Source organism: Oncorhynchus mykiss, chromosome 16, assembly GCF_013265735.2.
Source record: "Oncorhynchus mykiss isolate Arlee chromosome 16, USDA_OmykA_1.1, whole genome shotgun sequence".
Classification (NCBI taxonomy): Eukaryota; Metazoa; Chordata; class Actinopteri; order Salmoniformes; family Salmonidae; genus Oncorhynchus; species Oncorhynchus mykiss.
In genome coordinates this window covers 71,046,802-71,066,808 of record NC_048580.1, presented here as the reverse complement: position 1 = coordinate 71,066,808, position 20,007 = coordinate 71,046,802, and positions in this window count along the sequence as shown.

The window sequence follows — 20,007 nt, the reverse complement described above, 5'->3', positions numbered from 1 at the left end:
CATTGAGCCCTGGTGATGGGAACCTGGTGGCAGAGTTATCAGGTACACTAGTGACTTTACATTGAGCCCTGGTGATGGGAGCCTGGTGGCAGAGTTATCAGGTACACTAGTGACATTACATTGAGCCCTGGTGATGGGAGCCTGGTGGCAGAGTTATCAGGTACACTAGTGACTTTACATTGAGCCCTGGTGATGGGAACCTGGTGGCAGAGTTATCAGGTACACTAGTGACTTTACATTGAGCCCTGGTGATGAGAACCTGGTGGCAGAGTTATCAGGTACACTAGTGACTTTACATTGAGCCCTGGTGATGGGAACCTGGTGGCAGAGTTATCAGGTACACTAGTGACTTTACATTGAGCCCTGGTGATGGGAGCCTGGTGGCAGAGTTATCAGGTACACTAGTGACATTACATTGAGCCCTGGTGATGGGAGCCTGGTGGCAGAGTTATCAGGTACACTAGTGACTTTATATTGAGCCCTGGTGATGGGAGCCTGGTGGTAGAGTTATCAGGTACACTAGTGACTTTACATTGAGCCCTGGTGATGGGAACCTGGTGGCAGAGTTATCAGGTACACTAGTGACTTTACATTGAGCCCTGGTGATGGGAACCTGGTGGCAGAGTTATCAGGTACACTAGTGACTTTACATTGAGCCCTGGTGATGGGAGCCTGGTGGCAGAGTTATCAGGTACACTAGTGACTTTACATTGAGCCCTGGTGATGGGAGCCTGGTGGCAGAGTTATCAGGTACACTAGTGACTTTACATTGAGCCCTGGTGATGGGAGCCTGGTGGCAGAGTTATCAGATACACTAGTGACTTTACATTGAGCCCTGGTGATGGGAGCCTGGTGGCAGAGTTATCAGGTACACTAGTGACTTTACATTGAGCCCTGGTGATGGGAACCTGGTGCCAGAGTTATCAGGTACACTAGTGACTTTACATTGAGCCCTGGTGATGGGAACCTGGTGGCAGAGTTATCAGGTACACTAGTGACTTTACATTGAGCCCTGGTGATGGGAGCCTGGTGGCAGAGTTATCAGGTACACTAGTGACATTACATTGAGCCCTGGTGATGGGAGCCTGGTGGCAGAGTTATCAGGTACACTAGTGACTTTACATTGAGCCCTGGTGATGGGAACCTGGTGGCAGAGTTATCAGGTACACTAGTGACTTTACATTGAGCCCTGGTGATGAGAACCTGGTGGCAGAGTTATCAGGTACACTAGTGACTTTACATTGAGCCCTGGTGATGGGAACCTGGTGGCAGAGTTATCAGGTACACTAGTGACTTTACATTGAGCCCTGGTGATGGGAGCCTGGTGGCAGAGTTATCAGGTACACTAGTGACTTTACATTGAGCCCTGGTGATGGGAACCTGGTGGCAGAGTTATCAGGAACACTAGTGACTTTACATTGAGCCCTGGTGATGGGAACCTGGTGGCAGAGTTATCAGGTACACTAGTGACTTTATATTGAGCCCTGGTGATGGGAGCCTGGTGGTAGAGTTATCAGGTACACTAGTGACTTTACATTGAGCCCTGGTGATGGGAACCTGGTGCCAGAGTTATCAGGTACACTAGTGACATTACATTGAGCCCTGGTGATGGGAGCCTGGTGGCAGAGTTATCAGGTACACTAGTGACTTTACATTGAGCCCTGGTGATGGGAACCTGGTGGCAGAGTTATCAGGTACACTAGTGACTTTACATTGAGCCCTGGTGATGAGAACCTGGTGGCAGAGTTATCAGGTACACTAGTGACTTTACATTGAGCCCTGGTGATGGGAACCTGGTGGCAGAGTTATCAGGTACACTAGTGACTTTACATTGAGCCCTGGTGATGGGAGCCTGGTGGCAGAGTTATCAGGTACACTAGTGACTTTACATTGAGCCCTGGTGATGGGAACCTGGTGGCAGAGTTATCAGGTACACTAGTGACTTTACATTGAGCCCTGGTGATGGGAACCTGGTGGCAGAGTTATCAGGTACACTAGTGACTTTATATTGAGCCCTGGTGATGGGAGCCTGGTGGTAGAGTTATCAGGTACACTAGTGACTTTACATTGAGCCCTGGTGATGGGAACCTGGTGCCAGAGTTATCAGGTACACTAGTGACATTACATTGAGCCCTGGTGATGGGAGCCTGGTGGCAGAGTTATCAGGTACACTAGTGACTTTACATTGAGCCCTGGTGATGGGAGCCTGGTGCCAGAGTTATCAGGTACACTAGTGACTTTACATTGAGCCCTGGTGATGGGAGCCTGGTGGCAGAGTTATCAGGTACACTAGTGACTTTACATTGAGCCCTGGTGATGGGAACCTGGTGGCATAGTTATCAGGTACACTAGTGACTTTACATTGAGCCCTGGTGATGGGAACCTGGTGGCAGAGTTATCAGGTACACTAGTGACTTTACATTGAGCCCTGGTGATGGGAGCCTGGTGGCAGAGTTATCAGGTACACTAGTGACTTTACATTGAGCCCTGGTGATGGGAACCTGGTGGCAGAGTTATCAGGTACACTAGTGACTTTACATTGAGCCCTGGTGATGGGAACCTGGTGGCAGAGTTATCAGGTACACTAGTGACTTTACATTGAGCCCTGGTGATGGGAACCTGGTGCCAGAGTTATCAGGTACACTAGTGACTTTACATTGAGCCCTGGTGATGGGAACCTGGTGGCAGAGTTATCAAGTACACTAGTGACTTTACATTGAGCCCTGGTGATGGGAGCCTGGTGGCAGAGTTATCAGGTACACTAGTGACATTACATTGAGCCCTGGTGATGGGAGCCTGGTGGCAGAGTTATCAGGTACACTAGTGACTTTACATTGAGCCCTGGTGATGGGAACCTGGTGGCAGAGTTATCAGGTACACTAGTGACTTTACATTGAGCCCTGGTGATGAGAACCTGGTGGCAGAGTTATCAGGTACACTAGTGACTTTACATTGAGCCCTGGTGATGGGAACCTGGTGGCAGAGTTATCAGGTACACTAGTGACTTTACATTGAGCCCTGGTGATGGGAACCTGGTGCCAGAGTTATCAGGTACACTAGTGACATTACATTGAGCCCTGGTGATGGGAGCCTGGTGGCAAAGTTATCAGGTACACTAGTGACATTACATTGAGCCCTGGTGATGGGAGCCTGGTGGCAAAGTTATCAGGTACACTAGTGACTTTACATTGAGCCCTGGTGATGGGAGCCTGGTGGCAGAGTTATCAGATACACTAGTGACTTTACATTGAGCCCTGGTGATGGGAGCCTGGTGGCAGAGTTATCAGGTACACTAGTGACTTTACATTGAGCCCTGGTGATGGGAACCTGGTGCCAGAGTTATCAGTTACACTAGTGACTTTACATTGAGCCCTGGTGATGGGAACCTGGTGGCAGAGTTATCAGGTACACTAGTGACTTTACATTGAGCCCTGGTGATGGGAACCTGGTGGCAGAGTTATCAGGTACACTAGTGACATTACATTGAGCCCTGGTGATGGGAGCCTGGTGGCAGAGTTATCAGGTACACTAGTGACTTTACATTGAGCCCTGGTGATGGGAGCCTGGTGGCAGAGTTATCAGATACACTAGTGACTTTACATTGAGCCCTGGTGATGGGAGCCTGGTGGCAGAGTTATCAGGTACACTAGTGACTTTACATTGAGCCCTGGTGATGGGAACCTGGTGCCAGAGTTATCAGGTACACTAGTGACTTTACATTGAGCCCTGGTGATGGGAACCTGGTGGCAGAGTTATCAGGTACACTAGTGACTTTACATTGAGCCCTGGTGATGGGAGCCTGGTGGCAGAGTTATCAGGTACACTAGTGACATTACATTGAGCCCTGGTGATGGGAGCCTGGTGGCAGAGTTATCAGGTACACTAGTGACTTTACATTGAGCCCTGGTGATGGGAACCTGGTGGCAGAGTTATCAGGTACACTAGTGACTTTACATTGAGCCCTGGTGATGAGAACCTGGTGGCAGAGTTATCAGGTACACTAGTGACTTTACATTGAGCCCTGGTGATGGGAACCTGGTGGCAGAGTTATCAGGTACACTAGTGACTTTACATTGAGCCCTGGTGATGGGAACCTGGTGGCAGAGTTATCAGGTACACTAGTGACTTTACATTGAGCCCTGGTGATGGGAACCTGGTGCCAGAGTTATCAGGTACACTAGTGACATTACATTGAGCCCTGGTGATGGGAGCCTGGTGGCAAAGTTATCAGGTACACTAGTGACTTTACATTGAGCCCTGGTGATGGGAACCTGGTGGCAGAGTTATCAGGTACACTAGTGACTTTACATTGAGCCCTGGTGATGGGAGCCTGGTGGCAGAGTTATCAGGTACACTAGTGACATTACATTGAGCCCTGGTGATGGGAGCCTGGTGGCAGAGTTATCAGGTACACTAGTGACTTTACATTGAGCCCTGGTGATGGGAACCTGGTGGCAGAGTTATCAGGTACACTAGTGACTTTACATTGAGCCCTGGTGATGAGAACCTGGTGGCAGAGTTATCAGGTACACTAGTGACTTTACATTGAGCCCTGGTGATGGGAACCTGGTGGCAGAGTTATCAGGTACACTAGTGACTTTACATTGAGCCCTGGTGATGGGAGCCTGGTGGCAGAGTTATCAGGTACACTAGTGACATTACATTGAGCCCTGGTGATGGGAGCCTGGTGGCAGAGTTATCAGGTACACTAGTGACTTTACATTGAGCCCTGGTGATGGGAGCCTGGTGGCAGAGTTATCAGATACACTAGTGACTTTACATTGAGCCCTGGTGATGGGAGCCTGGTGGCAGAGTTATCAGATACACTAGTGACGTTACATTGAGCCCTGGTGATGGGAGCCTGGTGGCAGAGTTATCAGGTACACTAGTGACTTTACATTGAGCCCTGGTGATGGGAACCTGGTGCCAGAGTTATCAGGTACACTAGTGACTTTACATTGAGCCCTGGTGATGGGAACCTGGTGGCAGAGTTATCAGGTACACTAGTGACTTTACATTGAGCCCTGGTGATGGGAGCCTGGTGGCAGAGTTATCAGGTACACTAGTGACATTACATTGAGCCCTGGTGATGGGAGCCTGGTGGCAGAGTTATCAGGTACACTAGTGACTTTACATTGAGCCCTGGTGATGGGAACCTGGTGGCAGAGTTATCAGGTACACTAGTGACTTTACATTGAGCCCTGGTGATGAGAACCTGGTGGCAGAGTTATCAGGTACACTAGTGACTTTACATTGAGCCCTGGTGATGGGAACCTGGTGGCAGAGTTATCAGGTACACTAGTGACTTTACATTGAGCCCTGGTGATGGGAACCTGGTGGCAGAGTTATCAGGTACACTAGTGACTTTACATTGAGCCCTGGTGATGGGAACCTGGTGCCAGAGTTATCAGGTACACTAGTGACATTACATTGAGCCCTGGTGATGGGAGCCTGGTGGCAAAGTTATCAGGTACACTAGTGACTTTACATTGAGCCCTGGTGATGGGAGCCTGGTGGCAGAGTTATCAGATACACTAGTGACTTTACATTGAGCCCTGGTGATGGGAGCCTGGTGGCAGAGTTATCAGGTACACTAGTGACTTTACATTGAGCCCTGGTGATGGGAACCTGGTGCCAGAGTTATCAGGTACACTAGTGACTTTACATTGAGCCCTGGTGATGGGAACCTGGTGGCAGAGTTATCAGGTACACTAGTGACTTTACATTGAGCCCTGGTGATGGGAGCCTGGTGGCAGAGTTATCAGGTACACTAGTGACATTACATTGAGCCCTGGTGATGGGAGCCTGGTGGCAGAGTTATCAGGTACACTAGTGACTTTACATTGAGCCCTGGTGATGGGAACCTGGTGGCAGAGTTATCAGGTACACTAGTGACTTTACATTGAGCCCTGGTGATGAGAACCTGGTGGCAGAGTTATCAGGTACACTAGTGACTTTACATTGAGCCCTGGTGATGGGAACCTGGTGGCAGAGTTATCAGGTACACTAGTGACTTTACATTGAGCCCTGGTGATGGGAGCCTGGTGGCAGAGTTATCAGGTACACTAGTGACATTACATTGAGCCCTGGTGATGGGAGCCTGGTGGCAGAGTTATCAGGTACACTAGTGACTTTATATTGAGCCCTGGTGATGGGAGCCTGGTGGTAGAGTTATCAGGTACACTAGTGACTTTACATTGAGCCCTGGTGATGGGAACCTGGTGGCAGAGTTATCAGGTACACTAGTGACTTTACATTGAGCCCTGGTGATGGGAACCTGGTGGCAGAGTTATCAGGTACACTAGTGACTTTACATTGAGCCCTGGTGATGGGAGCCTGGTGGCAGAGTTATCAGGTACACTAGTGACTTTACATTGAGCCCTGGTGATGGGAGCCTGGTGGCAGAGTTATCAGGTACACTAGTGACTTTACATTGAGCCCTGGTGATGGGAGCCTGGTGGCAGAGTTATCAGATACACTAGTGACTTTACATTGAGCCCTGGTGATGGGAGCCTGGTGGCAGAGTTATCAGGTACACTAGTGACTTTACATTGAGCCCTGGTGATGGGAACCTGGTGCCAGAGTTATCAGGTACACTAGTGACTTTACATTGAGCCCTGGTGATGGGAACCTGGTGGCAGAGTTATCAGGTACACTAGTGACTTTACATTGAGCCCTGGTGATGGGAGCCTGGTGGCAGAGTTATCAGGTACACTAGTGACATTACATTGAGCCCTGGTGATGGGAGCCTGGTGGCAGAGTTATCAGGTACACTAGTGACTTTACATTGAGCCCTGGTGATGGGAACCTGGTGGCAGAGTTATCAGGTACACTAGTGACTTTACATTGAGCCCTGGTGATGAGAACCTGGTGGCAGAGTTATCAGGTACACTAGTGACTTTACATTGAGCCCTGGTGATGGGAACCTGGTGGCAGAGTTATCAGGTACACTAGTGACTTTACATTGAGCCCTGGTGATGGGAGCCTGGTGGCAGAGTTATCAGGTACACTAGTGACTTTACATTGAGCCCTGGTGATGGGAACCTGGTGGCAGAGTTATCAGGAACACTAGTGACTTTACATTGAGCCCTGGTGATGGGAACCTGGTGGCAGAGTTATCAGGTACACTAGTGACTTTATATTGAGCCCTGGTGATGGGAGCCTGGTGGTAGAGTTATCAGGTACACTAGTGACTTTACATTGAGCCCTGGTGATGGGAACCTGGTGCCAGAGTTATTAGGTACACTAGTGACATTACATTGAGCCCTGGTGATGGGAGCCTGGTGGCAGAGTTATCAGGTACACTAGTGACTTTACATTGAGCCCTGGTGATGGGAACCTGGTGGCAGAGTTATCAGGTACACTAGTGACTTTACATTGAGCCCTGGTGATGAGAACCTGGTGGCAGAGTTATCAGGTACACTAGTGACTTTACATTGAGCCCTGGTGATGGGAACCTGGTGGCAGAGTTATCAGGTACACTAGTGACTTTACATTGAGCCCTGGTGATGGGAGCCTGGTGGCAGAGTTATCAGGTACACTAGTGACTTTACATTGAGCCCTGGTGATGGGAACCTGGTGGCAGAGTTATCAGGTACACTAGTGACTTTACATTGAGCCCTGGTGATGGGAACCTGGTGGCAGAGTTATCAGGTACACTAGTGACTTTATATTGAGCCCTGGTGATGGGAGCCTGGTGGTAGAGTTATCAGGTACACTAGTGACTTTACATTGAGCCCTGGTGATGGGAACCTGGTGCCAGAGTTATCAGGTACACTAGTGACATTACATTGAGCCCTGGTGATGGGAGCCTGGTGGCAGAGTTATCAGGTACACTAGTGACTTTACATTGAGCCCTGGTGATGGGAGCCTGGTGCCAGAGTTATCAGGTACACTAGTGACTTTACATTGAGCCCTGGTGATGGGAGCCTGGTGGCAGAGTTATCAGGTACACTAGTGACTTTACATTGAGCCCTGGTGATGGGAACCTGGTGGCATAGTTATCAGGTACACTAGTGACTTTACATTGAGCCCTGGTGATGGGAACCTGGTGGCAGAGTTATCAGGTACACTAGTGACTTTACATTGAGCCCTGGTGATGGGAGCCTGGTGGCAGAGTTATCAGGTACACTAGTGACTTTACATTGAGCCCTGGTGATGGGAACCTGGTGGCAGAGTTATCAGGTACACTAGTGACTTTACATTGAGCCCTGGTGATGGGAACCTGGTGGCAGAGTTATCAGGTACACTAGTGACTTTACATTGAGCCCTGGTGATGGGAACCTGGTGCCAGAGTTATCAGGTACACTAGTGACTTTACATTGAGCCCTGGTGATGGGAACCTGGTGGCAGAGTTATCAAGTACACTAGTGACTTTACATTGAGCCCTGGTGATGGGAGCCTGGTGGCAGAGTTATCAGGTACACTAGTGACATTACATTGAGCCCTGGTGATGGGAGCCTGGTGGCAGAGTTATCAGGTACACTAGTGACTTTACATTGAGCCCTGGTGATGGGAACCTGGTGGCAGAGTTATCAGGTACACTAGTGACTTTACATTGAGCCCTGGTGATGAGAACCTGGTGGCAGAGTTATCAGGTACACTAGTGACTTTACATTGAGCCCTGGTGATGGGAACCTGGTGGCAGAGTTATCAGGTACACTAGTGACTTTACATTGAGCCCTGGTGATGGGAACCTGGTGGCAGAGTTATCAGGTACACTAGTGACTTTACATTGAGCCCTGGTGATGGGAACCTGGTGCCAGAGTTATCAGGTACACTAGTGACATTACATTGAGCCCTGGTGATGGGAGCCTGGTGGCAAAGTTATCAGGTACACTAGTGACATTACATTGAGCCCTGGTGATGGGAGCCTGGTGGCAAAGTTATCAGGTACACTAGTGACTTTACATTGAGCCCTGGTGATGGGAGCCTGGTGGCAGAGTTATCAGATACACTAGTGACTTTACATTGAGCCCTGGTGATGGGAGCCTGGTGGCAGAGTTATCAGGTACACTAGTGACTTTACATTGAGCCCTGGTGATGGGAACCTGGTGCCAGAGTTATCAGTTACACTAGTGACTTTACATTGAGCCCTGGTGATGGGAACCTGGTGGCAGAGTTATCAGGTACACTAGTGACTTTACATTGAGCCCTGGTGATGGGAGCCTGGTGGCAGAGTTATCAGGTACACTATTGACATTACATTGAGCCCTGGTGATGAGAACCTGGTGGCAGAGTTATCAGGTACACTAGTGACTTTACATTGAGCCCTGGTGATGGGAACCTGGTGGCAGAGTTATCAGGTACACTAGTGACTTTACATTGAGCCCTGGTGATGGGAGCCTGGTGGCAGAGTTATCAGGTACACTAGTGACTTTACATTGAGCCCTGGTGATGGGAACCTGGTGGCAGAGTTATCAGGAACACTAGTGACTTTACATTGAGCCCTGGTGATGGGAACCTGGTGGCAGAGTTATCAGGTACACTAGTGACTTTACATTGAGCCCTGGTGATGGGAGCCTGGTGGCAGAGTTATCAGGTACACTAGTGACATTACATTGAGCCCTGGTGATGGGAGCCTGGTGGCAGAGTTATCAGGTACACTAGTGACTTTACATTGAGCCCTGGTGATGGGAACCTGGTGGCAGAGTTATCAGGTACACTAGTGACTTTACATTGAGCCCTGGTGATGAGAACCTGGTGGCAGAGTTATCAGGTACACTAGTGACTTTACATTGAGCCCTGGTGATGGGAACCTGGTGGCAGAGTTATCAGGTACACTAGTGACTTTACATTGAGCCCTGGTGATGGGAGCCTGGTGGCAGAGTTATCAGGTACACTATTGACATTACATTGAGCCCTGGTGATGAGAACCTGGTGGCAGAGTTATCAGGTACACTAGTGACTTTACATTGAGCCCTGGTGATGGGAACCTGGTGGCAGAGTTATCAGGTACACTAGTGACTTTACATTGAGCCCTGGTGATGGGAGCCTGGTGGCAGAGTTATCAGGTACACTAGTGACTTTACATTGAGCCCTGGTGATGGGAACCTGGTGGCAGAGTTATCAGGAACACTAGTGACTTTACATTGAGCCCTGGTGATGGGAACCTGGTGGCAGAGTTATCAGGTACACTAGTGACTTTACATTGAGCCCTGGTGATGGGAGCCTGGTGGCAGAGTTATCAGGTACACTAGTGACATTACATTGAGCCCTGGTGATGGGAGCCTGGTGGCAGAGTTATCAGGTACACTAGTGACTTTACATTGAGCCCTGGTGATGGGAACCTGGTGGCAGAGTTATCAGGTACACTAGTGACTTTACATTGAGCCCTGGTGATGAGAACCTGGTGGCAGAGTTATCAGGTACACTAGTGACTTTACATTGAGCCCTGGTGATGGGAACCTGGTGGCAGAGTTATCAGGTACACTAGTGACTTTACATTGAGCCCTGGTGATGGGAGCCTGGTGGCAGAGTTATCAGGTACACTAGTGACTTTACATTGAGCCCTGGTGATGGGAACCTGGTGGCAGAGTTATCAGGAACACTAGTGACTTTACATTGAGCCCTGGTGATGGGAACCTGGTGGCAGAGTTATCAGGTACACTAGTGACTTTATATTGAGCCCTGGTGATGGGAGCCTGGTGGTAGAGTTATCAGGTACACTAGTGACTTTACATTGAGCCCTGGTGATGGGAACCTGGTGCCAGAGTTATCAGGTACACTAGTGACATTACATTGAGCCCTGGTGATGGGAGCCTGGTGGCAGAGTTATCAGGTACACTAGTGACTTTACATTGAGCCCTGGTGATGGGAACCTGGTGGCAGAGTTATCAGGTACACTAGTGACTTTACATTGAGCCCTGGTGATGAGAACCTGGTGGCAGAGTTATCAGGTACACTAGTGACTTTACATTGAGCCCTGGTGATGGGAACCTGGTGGCAGAGTTATCAGGTACACTAGTGACTTTACATTGAGCCCTGGTGATGGGAGCCTGGTGGCAGAGTTATCAGGTACACTAGTGACTTTACATTGAGCCCTGGTGATGGGAACCTGGTGGCAGAGTTATCAGGTACACTAGTGACTTTACATTGAGCCCTGGTGATGGGAACCTGGTGGCAGAGTTATCAGGTACACTAGTGACTTTATATTGAGCCCTGGTGATGGGAGCCTGGTGGTAGAGTTATCAGGTACACTAGTGACTTTACATTGAGCCCTGGTGATGGGAACCTGGTGCCAGAGTTATCAGGTACACTAGTGACATTACATTGAGCCCTGGTGATGGGAGCCTGGTGGCAGAGTTATCAGGTACACTAGTGACTTTACATTGAGCCCTGGTGATGGGAGCCTGGTGCCAGAGTTATCAGGTACACTAGTGACTTTACATTGAGCCCTGGTGATGGGAGCCTGGTGGCAGAGTTATCAGGTACACTAGTGACTTTACATTGAGCCCTGGTGATGGGAACCTGGTGGCATAGTTATCAGGTACACTAGTGACTTTACATTGAGCCCTGGTGATGGGAACCTGGTGGCAGAGTTATCAGGTACACTAGTGACTTTACATTGAGCCCTGGTGATGGGAGCCTGGTGGCAGAGTTATCAGGTACACTAGTGACTTTACATTGAGCCCTGGTGATGGGAACCTGGTGGCAGAGTTATCAGGTACACTAGTGACTTTACATTGAGCCCTGGTGATGGGAACCTGGTGGCAGAGTTATCAGGTACACTAGTGACTTTACATTGAGCCCTGGTGATGGGAACCTGGTGCCAGAGTTATCAGGTACACTAGTGACTTTACATTGAGCCCTGGTGATGGGAACCTGGTGGCAGAGTTATCAAGTACACTAGTGACTTTACATTGAGCCCTGGTGATGGGAGCCTGGTGGCAGAGTTATCAGGTACACTAGTGACATTACATTGAGCCCTGGTGATGGGAGCCTGGTGGCAGAGTTATCAGGTACACTAGTGACTTTACATTGAGCCCTGGTGATGGGAACCTGGTGGCAGAGTTATCAGGTACACTAGTGACTTTACATTGAGCCCTGGTGATGAGAACCTGGTGGCAGAGTTATCAGGTACACTAGTGACTTTACATTGAGCCCTGGTGATGGGAACCTGGTGGCAGAGTTATCAGGTACACTAGTGACTTTACATTGAGCCCTGGTGATGGGAACCTGGTGGCAGAGTTATCAGGTACACTAGTGACTTTACATTGAGCCCTGGTGATGGGAACCTGGTGCCAGAGTTATCAGGTACACTAGTGACATTACATTGAGCCCTGGTGATGGGAGCCTGGTGGCAAAGTTATCAGGTACACTAGTGACATTACATTGAGCCCTGGTGATGGGAGCCTGGTGGCAAAGTTATCAGGTACACTAGTGACTTTACATTGAGCCCTGGTGATGGGAGCCTGGTGGCAGAGTTATCAGATACACTAGTGACTTTACATTGAGCCCTGGTGATGGGAGCCTGGTGGCAGAGTTATCAGGTACACTAGTGACTTTACATTGAGCCCTGGTGATGGGAACCTGGTGCCAGAGTTATCAGTTACACTAGTGACTTTACATTGAGCCCTGGTGATGGGAACCTGGTGGCAGAGTTATCAGGTACACTAGTGACTTTACATTGAGCCCTGGTGATGGGAGCCTGGTGGCAGAGTTATCAGGTACACTATTGACATTACATTGAGCCCTGGTGATGAGAACCTGGTGGCAGAGTTATCAGGTACACTAGTGACTTTACATTGAGCCCTGGTGATGGGAACCTGGTGGCAGAGTTATCAGGTACACTAGTGACTTTACATTGAGCCCTGGTGATGGGAGCCTGGTGGCAGAGTTATCAGGTACACTAGTGACTTTACATTGAGCCCTGGTGATGGGAACCTGGTGGCAGAGTTATCAGGAACACTAGTGACTTTACATTGAGCCCTGGTGATGGGAATCTGGTGGCAGAGTTATCAGGTACACTAGTGACTTTATATTGAGCCCTGGTGATGGGAGCCTGGTGGTAGAGTTATCAGGTACACTAGTGACTTTACATTGAGCCCTGGTGATGGGAACCTGGTGCCAGAGTTATCAGGTACACTAGTGACATTACATTGAGCCCTGGTGATGGGAGCCTGGTGGCAGAGTTATCAGGTACACTAGTGACTTTACATTGAGCCCTGGTGATGGGAACCTGGTGGCAGAGTTATCAGGTACACTAGTGACTTTACATTGAGCCCTGGTGATGAGAACCTGGTGGCAGAGTTATCAGGTACACTAGTGACTTTACATTGAGCCCTGGTGATGGGAGCCTGGTGCCAGAGTTATCAGGTACACTAGTGACTTTACATTGAGCCCTTTTGATGGGAGCCTGGTGGCAGAGTTATCAGGTACACTAGTGACTTTACATTGAGCCCTGGTGATGGGAACCTGGTGGCATAGTTATCAGGTACACTAGTGACTTTACATTGAGCCCTGGTGATGGGAACCTGGTGGCAGAGTTATCAGGTACACTAGTGACTTTACATTGAGCCCTGGTGATGGGAACCTGGTGCCAGAGTTATCAGGTACACTAGTGACTTTACATTGAGCCCTGGTGATGGGAACCTGGTGGCAGAGTTATCAGGTACACTAGTGACTTTACATTGAGCCCTGGTGATGGGAGCCTGGTGGCAGAGTTATCAGGTACACTAGTGACATTACATTGAGCCCTGGTGATGGGAGCCTGGTGGCAGAGTTATCAGGTACACTAGTGACTTTACATTGAGCCCTGGTGATGGGAACCTGGTGGCAGAGTTATCAGGTACACTAGTGACTTTACATTGAGCCCTGGTGATGAGAACCTGGTGGCAGAGTTATCAGGTACACTAGTGACTTTACATTGAGCCCTGGTGATGGGAACCTGGTGGCAGAGTTATCAGGTACACTAGTGACTTTACATTGAGCCCTGGTGATGGGAACCTGGTGGCAGAGTTATCAGGTACACTAGTGACTTTACATTGAGCCCTGGTGATGGGAACCTGGTGCCAGAGTTATCAGGTACACTAGTGACATTACATTGAGCCCTGGTGATGGGAGCCTGGTGGCAAAGTTATCAGGTACACTAGTGACATTACATTGAGCCCTGGTGATGGGAGCCTGGTGGCAAAGTTATCAGGTACACTAGTGACTTTACATTGAGCCCTGGTGATGGGAGCCTGGTGGCAGAGTTATCAGATACACTAGTGACTTTACATTGAGCCCTGGTGATGGGAGCCTGGTGGCAGAGTTATCAGGTACACTAGTGACTTTACATTGAGCCCTGGTGATGGGAACCTGGTGCCAGAGTTATCAGGAACACTAGTGACTTTACATTGAGCCCTGGTGATGGGAACCTGGTGGCAGAGTTATCAGGTACACTAGTGACTTTATATTGAGCCCTGGTGATGGGAGCCTGGTGGTAGAGTTATCAGGTACACTAGTGACTTTACATTGAGCCCTGGTGATGGGAACCTGGTGCCAGAGTTATCAGGTACACTAGTGACATTACATTGAGCCCTGGTGATGGGAGCCTGGTGGCAGAGTTATCAGGTACACTAGTGACTTTACATTGAGCCCTGGTGATGGGAGCCTGGTGCCAGAGTTATCAGGTACACTAGTGACTTTACATTGAGCCCTGGTGATGGGAGCCTGGTGGCAGAGTTATCAGGTACACTAGTGACTTTACATTGAGCCCTGGTGATGGGAACCTGGTGGCATAGTTATCAGGTACACTAGTGACTTTACATTGAGCCCTGGTGATGGGAACCTGGTGGCAGAGTTATCAGGTACACTAGTGACTTTACATTGAGCCCTGGTGATGGGAGCCTGGTGGCAGAGTTATCAGGTACACTAGTGACTTTACATTGAGCCCTGGTGATGGGAACCTGGTGGCAGAGTTATCAGGTACACTAGTGACTTTACATTGAGCCCTGGTGATGGGAACCTGGTGGCAGAGTTATCAGGTACACTAGTGACTTTACATTGAGCCCTGGTGATGGGAACCTGGTGCCAGAGTTATCAGGTACACTAGTGACTTTACATTGAGCCCTGGTGATGGGAACCTGGTGGCAGAGTTATCAAGTACACTAGTGACTTTACATTGAGCCCTGGTGATGGGAGCCTGGTGGCAGAGTTATCAGGTACACTAGTGACATTACATTGAGCCCTGGTGATGGGAGCCTGGTGGCAGAGTTATCAGGTACACTAGTGACTTTACATTGAGCCCTGGTGATGGGAACCTGGTGGCAGAGTTATCAGGTACACTAGTGACTTTACATTGAGCCCTGGTGATGAGAACCTGGTGGCAGAGTTATCAGGTACACTAGTGACTTTACATTGAGCCCTGGTGATGGGAACCTGGTGGCAGAGTTATCAGATACACTAGTGACTTTACATTGAGCCCTGGTGATGGGAACCTGGTGGCAGAGTTATCAGGTACACTAGTGACTTTACATTGAGCCCTGGTGATGGGAACCTGGTGCCAGAGTTATCAGGTACACTAGTGACATTACATTGAGCCCTGGTGATGGGAGCCTGGTGGCAAAGTTATCAGGTACACTAGTGACATTACATTGAGCCCTGGTGATGGGAGCCTGGTGGCAAAGTTATCAGGTACACTAGTGACTTTACATTGAGCCCTGGTGATGGGAGCCTGGTGGCAGAGTTATCAGATACACTAGTGACTTTACATTGAGCCCTGGTGATGGGAGCCTGGTGGCAGAGTTATCAGGTACACTAGTGACTTTACATTGAGCCCTGGTGATGGGAACCTGGTGCCAGAGTTATCAGTTACACTAGTGACTTTACATTGAGCCCTGGTGATGGGAACCTGGTGGCAGAGTTATCAGGTACACTAGTGACTTTACATTGAGCCCTGGTGATGGGAGCCTGGTGGCAGAGTTATCAGGTACACTATTGACATTACATTGAGCCCTGGTGATGAGAACCTGGTGGCAGAGTTATCAGGTACACTAGTGACTTTACATTGAGCCCTGGTGATGGGAACCTGGTGGCAGAGTTATCAGGTACACTAGTGACTTTACATTGAGCCCTGGTGATGGGAGCCTGGTGGCAGAGTTATCAGGTACACTAGTGACTTTACATTGAGCCCTGGTGATGGGAACCTGGTGGCAGAGTTATCAGGAACACTAGTGACTTTACATTGAGCCCTGGTGATGGGAATCTGGTGGCAGAGTTATCAGGTACACTAGTGACTTTATATTGAGCCCTGGTGATGGGAGCCTGGTGGTAGAGTTATCAGGTACACTAGTGACTTTACATTGAGCCCTGGTGATGGGAACCTGGTGCCAGAGTTATCAGGTACACTAGTGACATTACATTGAGCCCTGGTGATGGGAGCCTGGTGGCAGAGTTATCAGGTACACTAGTGACTTTACATTGAGCCCTGGTGATGGGAACCTGGTGGCAGAGTTATCAGGTACACTAGTGACTTTACATTGAGCCCTGGTGATGAGAACCTGGTGGCAGAGTTATCAGGTACACTAGTGACTTTACATTGAGCCCTGGTGATGGGAGCCTGGTGCCAGAGTTATCAGGTACACTAGTGACTTTACATTGAGCCCTTTTGATGGGAGCCTGGTGGCAGAGTTATCAGGTACACTAGTGACTTTACATTGAGCCCTGGTGATGGGAACCTGGTGGCATAGTTATCAGGTACACTAGTGACTTTACATTGAGCCCTGGTGATGGGAACCTGGTGGCAGAGTTATCAGGTACACTAGTGACTTTACATTGAGCCCTGGTGATGGGAACCTGGTGCCAGAGTTATCAGGTACACTAGTGACTTTACATTGAGCCCTGGTGATGGGAACCTGGTGGCAGAGTTATCAGGTACACTAGTGACTTTACATTGAGCCCTGGTGATGGGAGCCTGGTGGCAGAGTTATCAGGTACACTAGTGACATTACATTGAGCCCTGGTGATGGGAGCCTGGTGGCAGAGTTATCAGGTACACTAGTGACTTTACATTGAGCCCTGGTGATGGGAACCTGGTGGCAGAGTTATCAGGTACACTAGTGACTTTACATTGAGCCCTGGTGATGAGAACCTGGTGGCAGAGTTATCAGGTACACTAGTGACTTTACATTGAGCCCTGGTGATGGGAACCTGGTGGCAGAGTTATCAGGTACACTAGTGACTTTACATTGAGCCCTGGTGATGGGAACCTGGTGGCAGAGTTATCAGGTACACTAGTGACTTTACATTGAGCCCTGGTGATGGGAACCTGGTGCCAGAGTTATCAGGTACACTAGTGACATTACATTGAGCCCTGGTGATGGGAGCCTGGTGGCAAAGTTATCAGGTACACTAGTGACATTACATTGAGCCCTGGTGATGGGAGCCTGGTGGCAAAGTTATCAGGTACACTAGTGACTTTACATTGAGCCCTGGTGATGGGAGCCTGGTGGCAGAGTTATCAGATACACTAGTGACTTTACATTGAGCCCTGGTGATGGGAGCCTGGTGGCAGAGTTATCAGGTACACTAGTGACTTTACATTGAGCCCTGGTGATGGGAACCTGGTGCCAGAGTTATCAGGAACACTAGTGACTTTACATTGAGCCCTGGTGATGGGAACCTGGTGGCAGAGTTATCAGGTACACTAGTGACTTTATATTGAGCCCTGGTGATGGGAGCCTGGTGGTAGAGTTATCAGGTACACTAGTGACTTTACATTGAGCCCTGGTGATGGGAACCTGGTGCCAGAGTTATCAGGTACACTAGTGACATTACATTGAGCCCTGGTGATGGGAGCCTGGTGGCAGAGTTATCAGGTACACTAGTGACTTTACATTGAGCCCTGGTGATGGGAACCTGGTGGCAGAGTTATCAGGTACACTAGTGACTTTACATTGAGCCCTGGTGATGAGAACCTGGTGGCAGAGTTATCAGGTACACTAGTGACTTTACATTGAGCCCTGGTGATGAGAACCTGGTGGCAGAGTTATCAGGTACACTAGTGACTTTACATTGAGCCCTGGTAATGGGAGCCTGGTGCCAGAGTTATCAGGTACACTAGTGACTTTACATTGAGCCCTGGTGATGGGAGCCTGGTGGCAGAGTTATCAGGTACACTAGTGACTTTACATTGAGCCCTGGTGATGGGAACCTGGTGGCATAGTTATCAGGTACACTAGTGACTTTACATTGAGCCCTGGTGATGGGAACCTGGTGGCAGAGTTATCAGGTACACTAGTGACTTTACATTGAGCCCTGGTGATGGGAGCCTGGTGCCAGAGTTATCAGGTACACTAGTGACTTTATATTGAGCCCTGGTGATGGGAGCCTGGTGGTAGAGTTATCAGGTACACTAGTGACTTTACATTGAGCCCTGGTGATGGGAACCTGGTGCCAGAGTTATCAGGTACACTAGTGACATTACATTGAGCCCTGGTGATGGGAGCCTGGTGGCAGAGTTATCAGGTACACTAGTGACTTTACATTGAGCCCTGGTGATGGGAACCTGGTGGCAGAGTTATCAGGTACACTAGTGACTTTACATTGAGCCCTGGTGATGAGAACCTGGTGGCAGAGTTATCAGGTACACTAGTGACTTTACATTGAGCCCTGGTGATGAGAACCTGGTGGCAGAGTTATCAGGTACACTAGTGACTTTACATTGAGCCCTGGTAATGGGAGCCTGGTGCCAGAGTTATCAGGTACACTAGTGACTTTACATTGAGCCCTGGTGATGGGAGCCTGGTGGCAGAGTTATCAGGTACACTAGTGACTTTACATTGAGCCCTGGTGATGGGAACCTGGTGGCATAGTTATCAGGTACACTAGTGACTTTACATTGAGCCCTGGTGATGGGAACCTGGTGGCAGAGTTATCAGGTACACTAGTGACTTTACATTGAGCCCTGGTGATGGGAGCCTGGTGCCAGAGTTATCAGGTACACTAGTGACTTTACATTGAGCCCTGGTGATGGGAGCCTGGTGGCAGAGTTATCAGGTACACTAGTGACTTTACATTGAGCCCTGGTGATGGGAACCTGGTGGCATAGTTATCAGGTACACTAATGACTTTACATTGAGCCCTGGTGATGGGAACCTGGTGGCAGAGTTATCAGGTACACTAGTGACTTTACATTGAGCCCTGGTGATGGGAGCCTGGTGGCAGAGTTATCAGGTACACTAGTGACTTTACATTGAGCCCTGGTGATGGGAACCTGGTGGCAGAGTTATCAGGTACACTAGTGACTTTACATTGAGCCCTGGTGATGGGAACCTGGTGGCAGAGTTATCAGGTACACTAGTGACTTTACATTGAGCCCTGGTGATGGGAACCTGGTGCCAGAGTTATCAGGTACACTAGTGACTTTACATTGAGCCCTGGTGATGGGAACCTGGTGGCAGAGTTATCAGGTACACTAGTGACTTTACATTGAGCCCTGGTGATGGGAGCCTGGTGGCAGAGTTATCAGTTACACTACTGACATTACATTGAGCCCTGGTGATGGGAGCCTGGTGGCAGAGTTATCAGGTACACTAGTGACTTTACATTGAGCCCTGGTGATGGGAACCTGGTGGCAGAGTTATCAGGTACACTAGTGACTTTACATTGAGCCCTGGTGATGAGAACCTGGTGGCAGAGTTATCAGGTACACTAGTGACTTTACATTGAGCCCTGGTGATGGGAACCTGGTGGCAGAGTTATCAGGTACACTAGTGACTTTACATTGAGCCCTGGTGATGGGAACCTGGTGGCAGAGTTATCAGGTACACTAGTGACTTTACATTGAGCCCTGGTGATGGGAACCTGGTGCCAGAGTTATCAGGTACACTAGTGACATTACATTGAGCCCTGGTGATGGGAGCCTGGTGGCAAAGTTATCAGGTACACTAGTGACATTACATTGAGCCCTGGTGATGGGAGCCTGGTGGCAGAGTTATCAGGTACACTAGTGACTTTACATTGAGCCCTGGTGATGGGAACCTGGTGCCAGAGTTATCAGGTACACTAGTGACTTTACATTGG